The sequence below is a fragment of the Chrysochloris asiatica genome, unplaced genomic scaffold, assembly GCF_000296735.1.
Source record: "Chrysochloris asiatica unplaced genomic scaffold, ChrAsi1.0 scaffold00101, whole genome shotgun sequence".
Taxonomy (NCBI): Eukaryota; Metazoa; Chordata; class Mammalia; order Afrosoricida; family Chrysochloridae; genus Chrysochloris; species Chrysochloris asiatica.
The window spans coordinates 6,149,145-6,166,998 of NW_006408619.1; the positions used below are offsets into that span (position 1 = coordinate 6,149,145).

At 38.8% G+C, this 17,854-nt stretch overlaps 1 pseudogene; it reads left to right on the forward strand.

Annotated features, from left to right (window-relative positions):
- Positions 1 to 17,247, forward strand: part of LOC102819903 — a 97,824-nt pseudogene extending 80,577 nt beyond the window's left edge.
- The last annotated feature ends 607 nt before the right edge of the window (positions 17,248 to 17,854 follow it).

Here is a 17,854-nt window from a genome sequence, read left to right on the forward strand (position 1 = left end):
GACTGCAAAGTCATTTGAACTGCAAGGTTGGTGGTTCAAGCTCACCAACTGCTTCTTGGAAACCCAATAAAGTGTCGCTATGGGTTGGAATCGACTCGACAGTACTTAACAACAACAACAACAAATATATATATATATATATTTGCGTATATATCACTACTTGCCTCTTTTCCTTTTAGTCCTTGCATATCTCCCGTGCCTTAATCTGTTTTGATGATGAATGTGACAGCATTCCTCTTCAATTTTTCATTTCTGGCTTTCTGGCATAGTAAACTGTAAGATTGTCCAGGTGAAAATTGCCCTCATTAGTGCATTTTAGCTAACTTTTCATAAGTGGCCTTCCCCTTCCTTCTTGCTACTCTGTTTTAGTCTAGAAGCTTTAATGTAACCTGTCTTCCATGAGTGACCCTGCTGGTATATGAAATACCGGTGACATAGTTGCCAGCGTTCTAGCAGCATGCATAGTACAGCGAACTGACGGACAAGTGGTTGTGGATAGTGGTAAAAAATGTGGAATGAAACTCAAAATCATGAAAATATAAAAATACTAGGTTAATTGGTCTACCAGAGACTGCTGAAACACTCAGACATTTAGTCATTCTTCAGGTCTGGAGCTGAACTCACTTCCACTACTCAAATTTTAGTCAAGCAATTGTTGTTGTTCTTGGTAAGTGTTGTCGAGTTGTTTCTCACCCCCTAGCAACCCTATATAGGGTTTCTGAAGTGTGGCTGGTTAGCTTGAACTGCCAACCTTGTAGATCAAACTGACTTTGCAGTTCAGTACATTACCCCCACAGCACTATACCAGTGAGACAATAGAGAGGCCTATAAACAGGCGAACAATAATGCCAAAGAGTTAACACACTCCTTAGAGCTATCAACAGCCTGAGATCAAAAGAGTGGCATTTGGCCAGGAATAAAGCTTACAAGGAGTCCTGGTATGGCACTGTAGGTTAGTTAATGTGCTGGACTGCAAGGTCAGTTTGAACTACAGGGTTGGCGGTTCAAGCTCACCCGCCACTCCTCAGAAACCCTAGACAGGGTAGCTCTGTGTCAGAACTGACTCCAGGGCACTTAACAACAACAACAAAGCTTAGAAGGCAGGAAGGGTAAGAATAAGATTTAAAAAACTAGAAACACAAGAAGGCAGTAGAAAGAACGGTGTTGCATTGTTAGGAATACAATCAATATAATGAAATGAACTGTGGTGTAGCAGGAAATGTTGAGTGGAAAACCAAATGTTCATACAAATTACAATGAAAAGAAAATGAATCCTGTTACCTAAATGCAACCATGGAAATATTAGTAGTCTATCATTGATAAAATTGCTAGTAATTCATCAGGAAGAGACGATCATATATACCCAATACATCTCATATTTTTCCAATAAAGAACCACAGATGAAAGAATTTAATTTTGCTAGGTTTTGAGGACATAACATAAAGAAATTACTACAATACAGTATTTCTTTAAATTTCATTAATTTCAATATTAACAAAAATACATGCTATTGCTGATACACCAGTTTTATTGTCAAAGTAAAAGCAGTAATTTCCTACTATGGAACAGCAAAATTTTTAATGAAGCAAAATGGATGAACTGAACATTATCATCAGTTATCCATATCATGTCTGTCTCTTCAGTGGACAGTGACAAGTCCTCTAATAAGACTCTAGCCATCAATAGGGACATGTGATCTTTCTTAACTCGATTATGCACAGAAGTAACAGAAACCACTCCTGGTTCAAGTAACGAAAGTCTTTCAATTGATTCTTCTCCTTTATTGGTGAGTGTGGAAGCTATGTGTTTAGATGGTGAATCTACTTGATCAATACAGCTTGGGTAATCATATCACTGAATTAGGGCATTTCTAGAGAGTACCTAACATACAAAAGGCTTTGAGAATTTAAGAAACAAATGATGTAATAATAAGCCTTTAAGATCGTGGACTGATGTGTTACCACCAAATAAACTCAACACAGCCTGACTAATAAAACAGGCAGGTAAACAATGTGGCTTCATGAACCCAGGCACACAGGAGTATGCATAGTTAGACGAGAAAAGAGTTGTATTTTAATTTCCTCACTGCACTATCAATAGGATATGAATATAAGTGTTGAGGATGAAAAATAGATGTGTTGGCCAGAGCATTGTGAATTTAAAATGTCAGGCTAAAGATATTTTAACTTAATTCTCTAGACAATAGGTAGCTATCAATGGTTTACTGGAGAAGACTGGCTTCATCAAAGTTTGGCTTAGATATTTGCTATTTGTGTATACAAGTTAGGGACATTTATCAAGGGAAATCTCAGTTGAGTAGACCATTTAGAAATCCATTGATTATGGGCCAAAGTAGGAAGTAAGTGCAGAAGTAGGCAAGAGACACATTTATCAGGGGCTGCCTGGGAATAAAATTGATAGGAAGTGATAAATGAAGCACAGAGAAAGGGAGAAGAATGACAACACATTTCCAAGTGTGAGTAAAAAGTAACGCAGGTTGTATATAAAAATGAGGAATCCAATAGAAGGAAATGTTCCTGACAAAGTCTTGTCTGGTCATAAACCTTAATTAAGTTAATGCCTGTTTTATTCTCATCCACGCAGAGACTCAGTGATTCAGGCTTACTCCATCTGAAAGCATCATCATTTTAATACATAGCTTCTTACCAGGAGGTAGGAGAAAAAGAATGGCCCTTTTACTTCCTGAAACTGGAAGTGACATATATCTTTTCTTCTAATGGTCCATTGTTGCTGTTGTTGTTAAGTGCCATTGAGTCGATTCCGACCCATACTGACCTGTATAGGGTTTCCAAGGAGCAACTGGTGAGCTTGAACCACCAACCTTGCAGTTCAAATGACTTTGCAGTCTGATGCATTAGCCCACAGTGCCACACCATTGCATGACCCTAATTAACTTCAGGACATCAGGAGTCTTGTGTGGAGTGGCAGGATAAAGTAATGGACCACAAGGTTGGTTTGAAACATAAGGTTGATGGTTCAAATCTACCAGCTGCTCCTCAAAAACTCTACAGTACATCATTATGAATCAGAGCCAACTCCAGGCACTTAACAACAGCAATAGCAATTAACTTCAAAAAGGAGGGAGATTTAAGTGCATCTAATAACCCATAGGGTAGCGGTTATGAATTGGGCTGCAAACCTCAAGGTCAGCTGTTCGAAACTACCAGCTGTTCCGTGGGAGAAAGATGAGTCTTTCTGTTCCCATAAAGATTTACAGCCTCGGAAACCCGGTACAGTGTTGATATGAGTCGGAACCAACTCCACGGCACATAACAACAACAACAATAACCCATAAATTAAGCACTACTGTTGTTGTTGTTGTTAAGCGCCTTCCAGTTGGTTATGACTCATAATGTCCCTGTATAGGGTTTCCAAGGAGCCACTGGTGAGCTTGAACTGCATCAGCAAGTATCCATCTTATTGCTACTGATACAATCAGACAGAGAAACAAATTGATTCATTTGTTTTAGAAAGGGCAGTTTTCATGTCATACTAATACATTAAAAGTGAAGCGGCAAGGGCGGGGCTTAATGATGGATTAGGGTGACGTGTAGTGCAAACATCTGGCAGCAATAACTCAGAAGAAGAAGCAGGTTCAGGAGATGATCCCAGAACTCTGAATTTCACATAAAGGGATATTAGAAAGTTTGAAGGCTTACAGCCAGTGAAATTTATAGCAGAAGCAAAAAACTGGTGTTTTTTCTGATCAGCTGGACTCAGTGGCTCCTGGAGTAGCCATCTTGGGTGAGAAAGAGCAGGGGATGGTTCAGAGCCACCAGGGATACTTGACACATCCTCAGATGTAAAGGTGTGGACGTTCTTTTGTGGGTTTTTTTTTTTTTTTTTTTTTTTGCCTCTGTTCATGGTTTTGCTGTCTGCACATCTCCATTCTGGTGACTAGAGGGATGCCTGAGCAAGTGGACATGCCTCCCCCTCACCCCCGAAGGGTTCTACTATGCATGCAGACAGATCTGCTCAACAGAATTTAAAGGGAAAAGCCCCAATTAAAACCAAATGGCAGCACAAAACAGCTACAGCCAGCCCTGAACTGTTAATCACTAAGAAAAAGGCCTAAACAGGGATTGTAGAGTGGGAGACAAATAGATTAAAAAGGAAACAGGCCAAAAATTAAATCTTGAGTTTCATCATAAGGACTAACAGTGACATCTTGAAATTTCTCAGGGGACTTGAAGACAAGACACCAAGAGAGGAACATTAAACTTATATTCATATTTTGCTACAAAATTTTTGTTTTTTTCAGTATTTTTTTGCTGTTATTATAGGCTATAGTATCCAATCTGTTTTTCTTGCTATTGTGGTTTTGTATTTTTGATCCCTGCTTTACCTTTAGGGGGCTCTTTCTTTCCACATATTACTCAAGAAGAGACAACAATTATGGTCATATTGTCAAGCTACTATCACACTCTACAGAATCCCACCATCCAGACAAAAGCCAATACCAGCTGCTATACACCAGGTTATTGTCAGGAGGGAACAGTCACTGGAGAAGGATGTCATGCTGGGTAAAGTGGCGGGTCAGAGAGAAAGAGGAACACCCCCAACAAGATGGATCAACCAGGTGGCATCATTGATGGCATCAAGTGTGGCAGCAGCAGTGAGGTTGGCCCAGGATCAGACATTATTTCGTTCTGCTGTGCATAGGGTCGCTATGAGTTGGTTCCGACTCGATGGCACCTGACCACAACAACAACATACACCAGGTAGGCAGCCAACACCTTCTACATTTACTCTGAGTTCAGAAATAAGAAGAGTGAAAAGGGAAGCCCATCTCCTGATCACATCTACCTGGAGGCAACCAGAAAGCATAATAATACATTCATCTAATTATTGAGGTCACAGTTCAGTATTGAAATATACCCAAGAAACAGATGAGCATATCAGCACATGTCCAGAAACATGGTAGAATGACTGGGACAGATGAGTATGCAGTAGATCTAGACATCACATTGGAAGGAGGAATTCAAGAGAATGATAATTAGGTGCGTGCAAATGATCCACAGAGGGGTTTAGAAAAATAAGGAAGAAGTCAGGAAAGTGCTACAGGAACAATAAAATAAGATAGATACAACATTGGAAACTATTCAAAACCTGCAAAAAGAGGTACAAATGATTAATAATAAAATATCAGAAATGGACAATACACTCAAAGGGCAAAGGAGTAGAATTAAAGATATGGAAGCCAGAACTAGCAAGCTGGAAGACAAATCTCTCAATACTGTTAAGATAGACAAGAAAGCAGAGAAAAGAATAAAAAAAAAAAAAATCTGAAGAAAGCCTAAGATTCATGTAAGACAACATGAAGAGGAATAACTTAAGGAGTATTGGAATTCCAGAACAGAAAGAATCACACAAGTCCACAGAGGAGATAGTTGAAGAGTTTCTGGAAGAAAATTTCCCTAACATCCTGAATAGTGTCAAGATAAGCATTCAAGGAGCTTAACGAACCTTAGGAAGAATAGACCCCAAAAGGAAATCACCAAGACATGTAATTATCACACTTTCTAAAATCAAAGGTAGGGAAAGAATCCTGAAAGCAGCTAGCGGAAAGAGAAGTGTTAAATACAAAGGCAAGCAAATCAGAATAAACTTGGATCTTTCAGCAGAAACTGTGAAGACAAGAACGTAATAGGGAGACATATATAAAACTCTGAAAGACAAAAACTGCCAACCAAGCATCCTCCACCCAGCAAAGCTGTTATTCAAACACAACGGTGTAATTGAAGCAATCCAGGATAAATAGAAGCTAAGGGATTTTTCCAAAGTCCACGTTGTGCTGCAAAACATCCAAAAGGGAGTTCTCTGGACTGAAAACCAACAAGAACAGCCAACAACCAGATTGACATATGTGGCAGCACCACCTGGAACTTAATCAATAAATGGAAGATTCCAGAACAGAACAAAACTATAAATATGAATTTCAAAGATTGGGAGGTCAGTCTATGACGAAAACAATCACAATGTGAAAGAAGGTAAAATCATAGGAACTGAGATCCAGATGGCAAGGAGGTCAGGTATATTACAGGATAAAATAGACTGTTTAAAAAAGTTAATAGACTATAAGGTAACCACAAATAAAGTAATACCTCAAACACACCAAGAAAATGAAAATCCAAGAAGACCATGGCAACATTAAAACTATGAAGAAACTGAAAAGAAAGACCACAAAAAAGATGAATTCAGCACAGGAAGGCATGCAGAACAAAGAAACCAGCAGTACCATACATACATACACACAAACTAACACAAAATGGCAACAATTAATCCACACCTATTGATAATTACACTGAATGTCAAAGAATTAAAGGCAACAGTTTAAGCAAGGGGGAGTGGCAGAAAGAAGAAGAAAACAAGATCCTTCAATATGCTGTCTGCAAGAGACATACCTTACACAAAGAAGAAAAAAAAAACAGACTAAAAGTTTAAAAGGTTGGAAAAAACAAACAAACAAGTTAATTGCAATAAAAAATGAGCAGGGGTGGCAATAGTAATCTCTGATAAAATAAACTTTAAGGCAAAACCCAGCATAATAGATAAAGATAGACATTTTCTCATGATTAAAGGGTAAATGGAAGAATATGACATAAGCATAGTAAACATCTATGCTCCCAGTGAGAGAGCTCCAAACTATATAAAGCAAACTCTAATAGATTTGAAGAAAGAAATAGACAAATCTACATTAATAGTGGGAGATTTTAATACACTGCTTTCCAAAATGGATAGAACAACCAGAAAGACACAGGGGAACTAAACAACATGATAAACCAACTTGACCTCATAGATATATACAGAGCATTCAACCCAACAATAGCACAATATATTCTTTTCCAGTGCACATGGAACATTCTCTAGAACCGACCATGTCTTAGTCCACAAAAGAAATCTCCATAAGTTTACAAACATCAAAATGCTACAAAGCATCTTCTCAGACTACAGTGCTATAAAATTAGTAATCAACAATAGTAAAACCAAGGAAATAAAGTCAAATACATGGAAACTGAATAACACTCTGCTGAAATGCTACTGGGTAGTAGAAGAAATAAAACATGAATTCACAAAGTTCCTAGAAACAAATGAGAATGAAAACAAAACATACTAAAATCTTTGGGACACAGCAAAAGCAATACAAAGAGGACAATTTATTGCAATAAATGCACATATCCAAAAAGAAGAAAGATCCAAAATCAACACATTAACACAACATCTCCAACAACTAGAAATAAACCTACAGTCAACAGAAGAAAGGCAATAATAAAGCTTAGAGCAAAAATAAACGAGATAGAAACCAGAAAAAATAAACAGGACAAGAAGCTGGTTCTTTGAAAGAATTAATAAAATTGAAAAAACATTGGCAAACCTAACAAAAGAATAGAAGATACAAATAACACTCATAAGAAACCACATGGGTGATGGTACAACATAGCAATAGAAACCAAAGTATAATAACAGAATATTATGAAGAGCTGTGAATTTAAAAATGTAGAGGAGATGTAAATACTTTTTGAAAAGCATAACGTACCTAAACTTAGACAGAGTGAAGTAGAAAACTTGAACAGACTTATAACAAAGGAAGAAATTGACCAGGTCATCAAAAAACCCCAACCAAAAAAAGGTCAGGTACAGATGGCTTCAATGTTGAGTTTGACCAAACATTCAGGGAAAAGCTGTCACGAATTCTACTCAAGTTATTCCAGAATATAGAAGAGGACAGTAAACTCCCTAATACATTTTATGAAGCAAGTTTAACCCTCATATCAAAACCATGGAAGGACATCACTAAGAAAGGAAAGTATAGACCAATATCCCTCATGAACACAGAGGCAAAAATTCTCAACAAAATCCTAGCCAAAAGAATTAAACAACACATCAATAAAATAATACAGCTTGACCAAGTGGGATTCATATCAGAGATGCAAGCATGGGCCAGCATTAGATAAACAATCAACGTAATCCACTATGCAAATAAGAAAAAAAGAAAAGAACCATATGATCATATTGATTGATGCAGAAAAGGCATTTGACAAAATCCACCATCCATTCCCGATAAAAACCCTCAACAAAGTAGGAATTGAAGGGAAGCTCCTCAACATAATTAAGAGCACATATACAAAAGAAACATTGTGAAAATTACAAAACAAAAGAAGACAAAATAGATTATTGGGACAGTCAGAAAATTAGAAACTTAACGGGCATCCAAGAATTTCACCAAAACAGTAAAAAGCATGTGCCCAAAGATTGGGAGAAGATCTTTTGCAATAGCATATCAGACTAGGGACTAATTTCTAAAATATACAGTACTACAACACCTCTAAGAGAAAAAAGACAAATACCCCAATTAAAAAAATGGGCACAGGATATGACAGACACTTCACCTGCCTGAAGAGATTCAGGCAGCCAACAAACATATGAAGGAATGTTCAAGAGCTTTGGCCATTAGATAGTTTCATATCAAAAGAACAAAGAGATATCATCTCACACAAGCAATAACAGCAAAGTTCAAAAATGCAGAGGACAATAAACACTGGAGAGGATGTGGAGAGACTGGGACACTCTTACATTGCCGGTGGGAATGCAAAATGGTCCAACCACTCTAAAAAACAGTATGAGGCTTCTTCAGAATGTTGAAAATAGAAATACCATATGATCCAGTAATTCCTCTATTTGGTATATAGCCACAAAAATATGAACTATAACACGAGTAGATATCTGCGCACCAATGTGCATAGCAGTACTATTCACAACAGCAAAAAGATGGAGATAGTCTAAGTGCCCAGCTGTGGAAGAATGGATAAACAAACTTTATTACATATACACAATGGAATATTATGCTACCTTGAAGAATAACAAGGAAGTTGCAAGCCACCACGTAACGTGGATGTACCTTGAAGACATTATGCTGAGTGAAATTAGTCAGTCACAAAAGGACAAAAACTGCATAAGATGATTATTATAAAAACTTAAGAAAAGATACCCATATTTGTTGCTTAGGTGCCATCGAGTCAGCACCAACTCATAGCCACCCTAAGCACAGCAGAACGAAACACTGTCCAATCCTGGGCCAACCTCACTACTGATGTCATGCTTGAGTCCATCAATGCTGCCATTTGGACAATCCATCTCATTGGGACCCTACACCTTACCAAACACGATATCCTTCTACAGCGACTGGTCCCTCCTGACAATATGTCCAAAGTATGAGAGATGAAGTTTGGCCGTCTTGGCCTCCAAGGAGCACTCTGGCTGCACTTCTTCCAAAATGATCTATTGGTTCTTTTGGGATCCCATAGCACTTTCAATATTCTCCTCCAACACCATTACTCAAAAGCATCAATTCTTCTATGGTCTTCCTTATTCACTGTCCTGCTTTCACATGCATATGAGGTTATTGAAAATACCATGGCTTGGGCCTGGCACACCTTAGTATTCAAGCTGACATCTTTGCTCCTCAACATTTAAAAAAGGTCTTTTGCAGCAGATTTGCCTAATGCAACACGTCATTTGATTTCTCGACTGCTGCTTCCATGAGTGTTAATGGTTGATCCAAGAAAAATGAAGTCTTGACAACTTCAATCTTTTCTCCATTGATGAGAATGTTATTTATTGGTCCAGTGGTGAGGATTTTTGTTTTCTTTACATTGAGATGTAATCCATACTGAAGGCTGTGCTCTTCTGATCTTCACCAGTAAATGTTTTAAGTCCTCTTCACTTTCAGCAAGCAAGGCTGTAACATCTGCATATTGCAGGTTGTTAATGAGTCTTCTTCCAATCCTGATGCCATATTTTTCTTCATATAGCACAGCTTCTTGGATTATTTGCTCAGCATACAGGTTGAATAAGTATGGTGAAGGAATACAACCTTGTCGCACACCTTTTCTTAATTTAAAACATTCAGTGTTCCCATGTTCTGTTCGAACAACTGCTTCTTGGTCCCGGTAGAGATTCCTCATGAGCACAATTCAGTGTTCCAGAATACTCATACTTCACAATGTTGTCCATAGCTTGTCATTATCCACACAATCAAAAGCCTTTGTGTATTCAATAAAGCACAGGTAAACATCTTTCTGATATTCTCTGCTTTCAGCTAAGATCCATCGGACATCAGCAATGATATCCCTCATTCCATGGCTTCTTCTGAATCCAGCGTGCCTCTGGAAGTTCTCTGTCAATGTATGATTGTAGGCACTTTTGTATTACCTTTAGTAAAACTTTACTCTCATGGGATATCAAAGAGATTGTCCGATCACTGGCTACCTAAAATGAGGGAGCGATAAAGACATGAAGTGACTGGCTTACAAGTTTTCAAGGGGGAGTTTAGTTTAAGAGTGTGAGGGGGAAGGTAGAGTCCCAATTAAATAGTTTTCCTTTGTCTAGATGGGTCTGGTGAAAAGTGATGAGGATAGCTTCCTATGACTCAATAGTGAGTAACTGTTATCATGACTAAATGTGACTGTCACAACTCTAAAGTTAGAAGTTTTGTAGCATAAAAGGGGAGAGTAGTTAGTATTACAGTACAGAATCACAGGACCCTAGGACCATCAAAGGAGAAGAGCATGAGCAGAGTATAGGAGCCTATCCAGAGATGCAGTGACACCAGAGCTGGAGACAGAGATGAGGACATGGAGAAAGGGAGCAGATGAAGACTCTGGACTCATGAAAAGAGAGGGACTGGTTGCTGGCAGCCAGGAGGCAGGTTTGCAGAATGTGCCCTTTGGTTGTTTAAGTCAGTATATATTCCCGAGTGTTTCTGTTTGTATCTCCCCCCTAAACAAAACAAGGAATGGCAGTAAATACTGTTGAATGATGATGCACGGAGGAGACTGTAATCACTGCAATGAAACGATGGTGTAAAACCGATGTTCTTCCATGTAAACTATCATTCAGCTCACAATAAAACAAACAAACAAAAATATAGAGTCATCTAGCAATGTTCATAATCTAATATGAAATATAAAGCATACAAAGCAAGCAGTTTTAATGGCATAATAAAATACTTTGGGGGATAGAAGTCTTGAATTATATAGAGCTGTCTGTAAGAATATCAACATCTATTAGCACTCTATCAACATTCCAGAGTCCTGGTTTGGCACTGTAGGATCAACACTGAACTGCTGACCACAACGTTGACAATTCAAACCCACCAGCCATTCTTGGGAAACCCAGTATAGGGTCACTAGGAGTCAGACTGATTCAACAGCACTCCACAACAGCAACAACAACAATCAACAAAAGAGCACCCATCACTTCTTTCATGAGCATGGTCTGTAGGGGGAAATTCATTCTTCACAGAAGTAAAAACGATAGAAATGTGAGATGACTTTTCTGAAATTTGCCCATACAGGAATGAAATCGAATGTTGAGGTTAGCAGTCTAATTTTTATCCTACTGTGCCACAATAGGTCCCCCATGAAAACTGTGACATTGAGTCAGTTCCGACTCATAGCAACCTTGTATGGTGTTTCCAGGGAACAGCAGATGGGTTTGAATTGCCAACCTGTCGGTTAGTAGTCCAGTGCTTATCCTACACTGACATACCAACACTCCCTTGAAAATGGCACCCTAAAAATTCCTAAAGGTCAGTTCTACGCTATTACATGTGGTCACTATGGGTCGGATTTTGGGGGATGGCAGCTCATGACAACTTTTTTCCTGTAAGCCCACCCATCAGTTGCCAACTAATTAAAATAACTAAATGTCAGAACTAATTAGAGAAATGGCAGGATCCATCAAAACAACAACATGAAAAACAGAAAACAAAAAACTAGAGCCCTAAAAAAGCAAAACATTCCTTCTTAATGTTACTCTTCAGATCGTTTAAAATGCCCTCCTCTTTGAATCTTGCCTGAAAAGCCTGCCTCCTCTCCCGTTTCCCCTTGAAGCATTTTGTGATATGATGGATGGAGAATGCCATATAAAAATAAATTGGATAGTATTCCTTCCTATTATCTATGATTCCTTGATCTTCCAACAGAGTTTTTAATAAACATTTGAATTATTTACAGTAATCTACCAAGGCATTTTAATAGTGCATATGGAACAGTGGAGAGAGTGAAAAATGTCTTTGTTTTACTCTGACGGGACCAATGAACCATGACGCATATGATTGCCTGCCTCGTTTGTAATTATTCATGGTAAAGATCTTCATTCAGTGGCAGGAATTTTCTGGCTCTGGGCCCTGGGTGAGTATGTAAGCATGAGAGTTATTTACCATAATCTCACCCGAGAACAAACTGTACTGCAGACAAGTGTGGGGTGGGCTTCAGGAAAGTATACACAGAAGTCACCAACTATTCCAGTTAATTAAGTTAGTAGGTTCATAGTCCTATGGAGAGACAGTCATATTCTCCATGGAGAAACCACATGTGATCCCTCTGTGTACACCATTGAACTGTGTGCTGTTAACTATATTATACACAGAAGTATGGTTTACATTGGTAGAGATTATTTGATTAGACCTAATGAAACTAAAAGGAGCTCTGGTAGCGTAGTAGTTACGAATCGGGATGCGAACCGCAAGGTCAGCAGTTTGAAACTACCAGCTGTTCCATGGGAGAAAGATGAGGCGTTTTGCTCCCGTAAAGATTTACAGCCTTGGAAACCCTGTACAGGGTCACTAGGAGTCAGAACCAACTCCACGGCACATAACAACAACAACAACGATGAAACTAAACCAAATGAGTTGTCACCAAGTTGATTCCAGTTTATGGCAACCTCATTTGTGTCTGAGTAGAACTAAGCTCCATAAGTTGTCAATGGTTGATTTTTTTGGAAGTAGATTGCCAGGCCTTTCTTCTGAAGCACTTCTAAGTAAACTAACACCTCCAACATGACTTTCAACAACTGAGTTTATTAACCATCCACCCCACTCAGGAACTTCTGTGCCAACGGAAGAAACATCATCAACTAACTTGGATCAGACAATGACTTTGAAGCATTTCAATCACAGGCTGACTTCTATGGATCTATTTGCTTTGATCTCTACCTAGGTCCCTTCTACTTTCTGGTTGTTGGGTTTTTGTTGTTGTTTTATTTTGCCTTCTGTTCTCAGACCACTTTTCTCTGGATTGTTCATATTTGTTGTATTAAGGGATCATTTTACTTTTCACAGCTTGAATTTCTATGTCCTGTAAGACTTTTGAGAACAACTCTCCTTCTAGAACCTTGTGGTAAAGTCCCTCATTTCTGACCCTTGGCACCAAATGTGCAGCAGTATCCTGGGAAGGCCATTCAGAGTCACGTTAATCAGTACCTTTCGATTTTGGTGCAGGTTAGAACAAGTAGGGTTAAAAGCTTGGGTTCTCACCAGACAAGTAGAATGAAAGTTTCTGGAAGGGAACCCTAGTCACTGGTATTTTTTGAAGTTTCAGGATGATTTTGGTATTCCAGTCGGGCTGATATCCACAGATACAGATAATCTGGGACATCACATCTAGCTAGGAAAGGAGAACTATTTATTGGCATTGATGACCTATATCCACACAGAATGAAGACATTGAAAATGGATCACTGTTTAACCTTGATCAAACATTACCTATGAATTGAGTCACCCTGGAAGCCAGCTCTGACTCAGGTATATGTTGGGGTGTCTGCCACTGGAGAGTTCTTCTTGACAGTCATTGTTAAGTACCAACTCATAGTGACCCTATATAGGATTTTCAAGGAACTAATGGTGGATTTGAACTGCCAACCTTGTGGTTAGCTGTTCTGTGCTTATCCTACAGTGACACACCAAGACTCTTCTTGATAATAAGAGATGGAAATAAGTGTGTGAGAATATTCGTGGGTATGAAGAGACTTCAAAAAGTTCATGGTAAAATTCTACTATTTTACAATTTCATTTTTAGTAGTTTCGAACTGCTCACCGTGAGATAAGCAGCCCAATTTGTAACCACTACGCTACCAGAGCTCCTTACACACACACACACACACACACACACACATATATATATATGATTTATTTTAATTCTTATAAAACTAACGACAAAGGTACTTTATTCATTATTTACAGATGAGAAAAAGAATGAGGCAATATATTCCTGACTATAAAACCCATGCATTTTCAATTATAACACATTTTGATGAGCATTAATGTGTGCTAGTTACATTATATATTATACATGCTATCTTAATTAATCATCTAAAATTACCTATTAGAATCACCATTTTATTGATGAAAGAAATGAGGTTCACTTAGGATGAATAACTTCTTCATAGTCAGAGAATATCAATTTAAATTCAAGTCTATCTAACTCCAAATTTCATGTGATTTTTACCACAAGCTGATCAACTGGAAGTTAGAAGAGGGAAGAAATAAGAAAAAGAAGTGGAGAAACTTTTATGAAAAATTAACCCATTGTCATCAAGGCGTTTTTGACTCCCAGAAACTCTAAAAGATAGAGTAGAACTGCCCCATAGGATTTCCTAGTAGCTATGATGTGGCACCATAGGATAAGCACTAGGCCTCAAGGTCGGTTTGGACCCAAAGGTCAGTGTTCAAACTCATCAGCCACTCCTCAGAAACCCTATACAGGGTCACTATGAGTCAGAACTGACTCAGCAGAACTTAACAACAACAAGAAGTCTTTATATAATCAGACCACTTCATCTTTCTCCCATGAGCCAACTGCGAGTTTTGAACCACCAACTTTTCACTTACCAAGTGCATAAGCATTGAGTTATCAAGGGTCCTCATTAAAAATTACAAATGATAGTTCTATAACACCTTCAAAGTAGGTCCTTTTAAAATTATTTCTAACTTTTAGCTAAAAGCCAACTTAATGGCTGTTATAGGTGGTTCATAAGTGCATTGGTCTCTAACAAATTACACAAAAAGTAGCTAGATATACTTACAAGCTATAAGAGTGAGATGCTAGGTGGAGTTTCTTCTTTATTTTAACACATCCCTGTTAGGTTCTATCAAGCTGGCTTCCCCTCCTATGAACCCTATGCACAACAAAACGAAATAGTGTGCGGTCCCTTGCCATTCTCAGCGGTTTTGCTACATTTCAGTCCATTACTGCTGCTACTGACTGAGTCCACCTCATTGGGGGTCTTCCTTTTTAATGCTGAACATCCACTTTACCAAGCATGATGTCCTTCTCCAGGAACTGGTTCTTCCTGATGACATGGCGAAAGTATGAGAGACAAAGGCTCACCATCCTGGCTTCGAAGGAGTATTTCCACTGTTCTTCTTCCAACACAGATTTGTTTTTCAAATGCATCAAATCTCTTTTTGTCTTCCTTATTTGTAGTCCAACCTTCACATGCATATGAGGCAATTGAAAATACCATGGCTTAGGTCAGGCAAACCATAGTCCGTAAACTGACATCTTTGCTCTTTAACACTTTTAAAAGGTCCTGGGCAGTTTTTCACCCCTGCTGCCCTCACAGAGCGGCTGTAGGTCCAGACAGCGTTCTCACCAAAGCCTTAAAGAAGGCTGCTCGGCTCACCATGGAGAAGTGCTGCGCTCGCTTAGGCCACGGCTTCCACACCAAACAAGCATGTGTGCACAGAAATCGCCATTCTTCCCAGCAAGAAGTTCAGCAACAAGACCACACATTGGATGAAGCGGATCCAGAGGGTACCCGTGAGAGGTATCTTCATGGAGCGGAGCTTCAGGAGGAGGAGGAGAGAGAAAGGAGAGAGAATTATGTTCCTGCTGTTTCAACCCTGGATCAGGAGATCATTAAAGTAGATCCCGACACTAAGGAAATGCTGAAGCTCTTAGACTTTGTCAGTCTGTCCAACCTGCAGGTCACTCAGCCCACAGTTGGGATGAGTTTCCAAACACCACATGGAGCCGTTGGAATCTTTCTACTCTGCTGTAAAATTTTCAATAAACCTGGGCGAGTACCGCCCCCCCCCCCGCCCCCCCAAAAAAAGGTATGTGCAGCGGATCTGCCTAATGCAATACATCCTTTAATTTCTTGACTGCTGCTTCCATGAGTTTTGATTGTGGATCCAAGTAAAATGAAGCCTTTGACAACTTCAGTCTTTTCTCCATTTATCATGTTATGTATTGGTCTAATGGTAAGGATTTTTGTTTTCTTTACATTAAGATGCAACCCATATTGAAGGCTGTGTTCTTGGATCTTCATCAGTATTTCAAGTCTTCTTCACTTTCAGCAAGCAAGGTTGTATCATCTGCATACTACAGGTTGTTAGAGTCTTCCTCTAATCCTGATACCGTGTTCTTTATATAATACAGCTTCTCAGATTGTTTGCTCAGCATATAGATTGAATAGGTATGGTGAGAGGAGACAAGTCTGATACACACCTTTCCTAATTTAAAGCCATCAATATTTTCCTTATTCTGTTCAAATATCTGCCTCTCAGCTTATTATCATTTTAAATTTGAAATTAGCAGAACACACATGGCTTGCACAGTTGGAAGTAAAGAAAATAAATACTACTTAAAAGGGGAGGGAGTTTGCAAATCAACCTCATTCATTTACATTCACACTTTGGTTTTGACCAAGAATAGCAATGTCTGATTTCATGGCCCTCATGAACCAGTCATAGCTTGGGAAAAGAAACAAAAAACAAAAAAACAAAAATCTAATCTTTGAACAAAATTGTCTTTCAGAGGACAATTCTGTACTACCAATGTATATCTTTGGGAAAATGACAGCAATTCCCCAAAATAGGGTTCTGCAAATGACTTGGGCAACTGCAGCATTATTTTCAAAAGTGTATGTCCTCCCAAAAGGGTGAGTTTGAAGGGGATAAGATGATCTTAGACTTCTCATTTTGTTTAATATCTGCCACAGTATGTTATAGCTTCACAGAGGTTAAAAAAAAAAAAAAAAAAAAAAGATAGATTGGAACTTTAACACACACTCTTCTATTGGCTACTAAAGCATCAAAGACCTGCTGTTGTCCACCTGGTTCCACCTCACGGCCACTCTTATGTTAGAGCAGAATTGCTCCACAGGTTTTCTTGACTGGAAACACGGAAGAAGCAGATTGCTAAGACTTTATTCCGTGGTGCAGTTTAGTGGGCACCAAATACCATCTTTTAGGTTAGTGTTGTTGTTGACATTAGGTGCATCACATTGGTACCAACTCATAATGACACTATGCACAGCAGAATGAAACACTGCCCAGTCCTGGGCCAACCTCACAAGTGTTGCCACTCTTGAGCCCATTGATGCTGCCACTTGGCTAATCCATCTTTCTGTGTGTCTTCCTCTTTTTAGGTTAGCAATTGAGCCCAAACTCTTTGTCTCTCCCAAGGACCTAAAGTATTACATTCTCCCAGCTTTCATCTACTTTACTTACCACTCCTTCTAGTTCTTGATTGATGTCCCTACTGGTGTGACACTGTAAGATAAGTGCAGGACCACAAGGTTGGTTTGAACCACAAGACCAGCTCTTCAAAGTTATCAGTCTCTCCTTGGAAACCATCTACTGGGTTGGTATGGGTTGTGATGACTTTAACAACAAGTTTTACCCCTGGTTCTTCTAATCTCATGTCTGTATACTTCATCTGTATGCTTATGGGTACCAGATTTATACTTCTAGTCTAGATCACTGCCTTGATTTCCAGGATTTGATATCCATCTGCCTACTTAATATCTCCATGTGAATGACTAATAGATATTTGATACTTACTATGTGCAAAACCAAATTCTTGATTTTTCTGACAATCTGATGGTTTTATGTTGTTATTGTTTGCCATCAAGTTGGTTCCAACTCATAGTGACCCTCCCTCCATAGGTTTCCAAGGAGTTCCTGGTATGTTTGAACAACAGACTTCCGGTTCGCAGTCTATCCTACACCAGGATGTGTCTATAACTTTTCTTATCTCAATAAGGA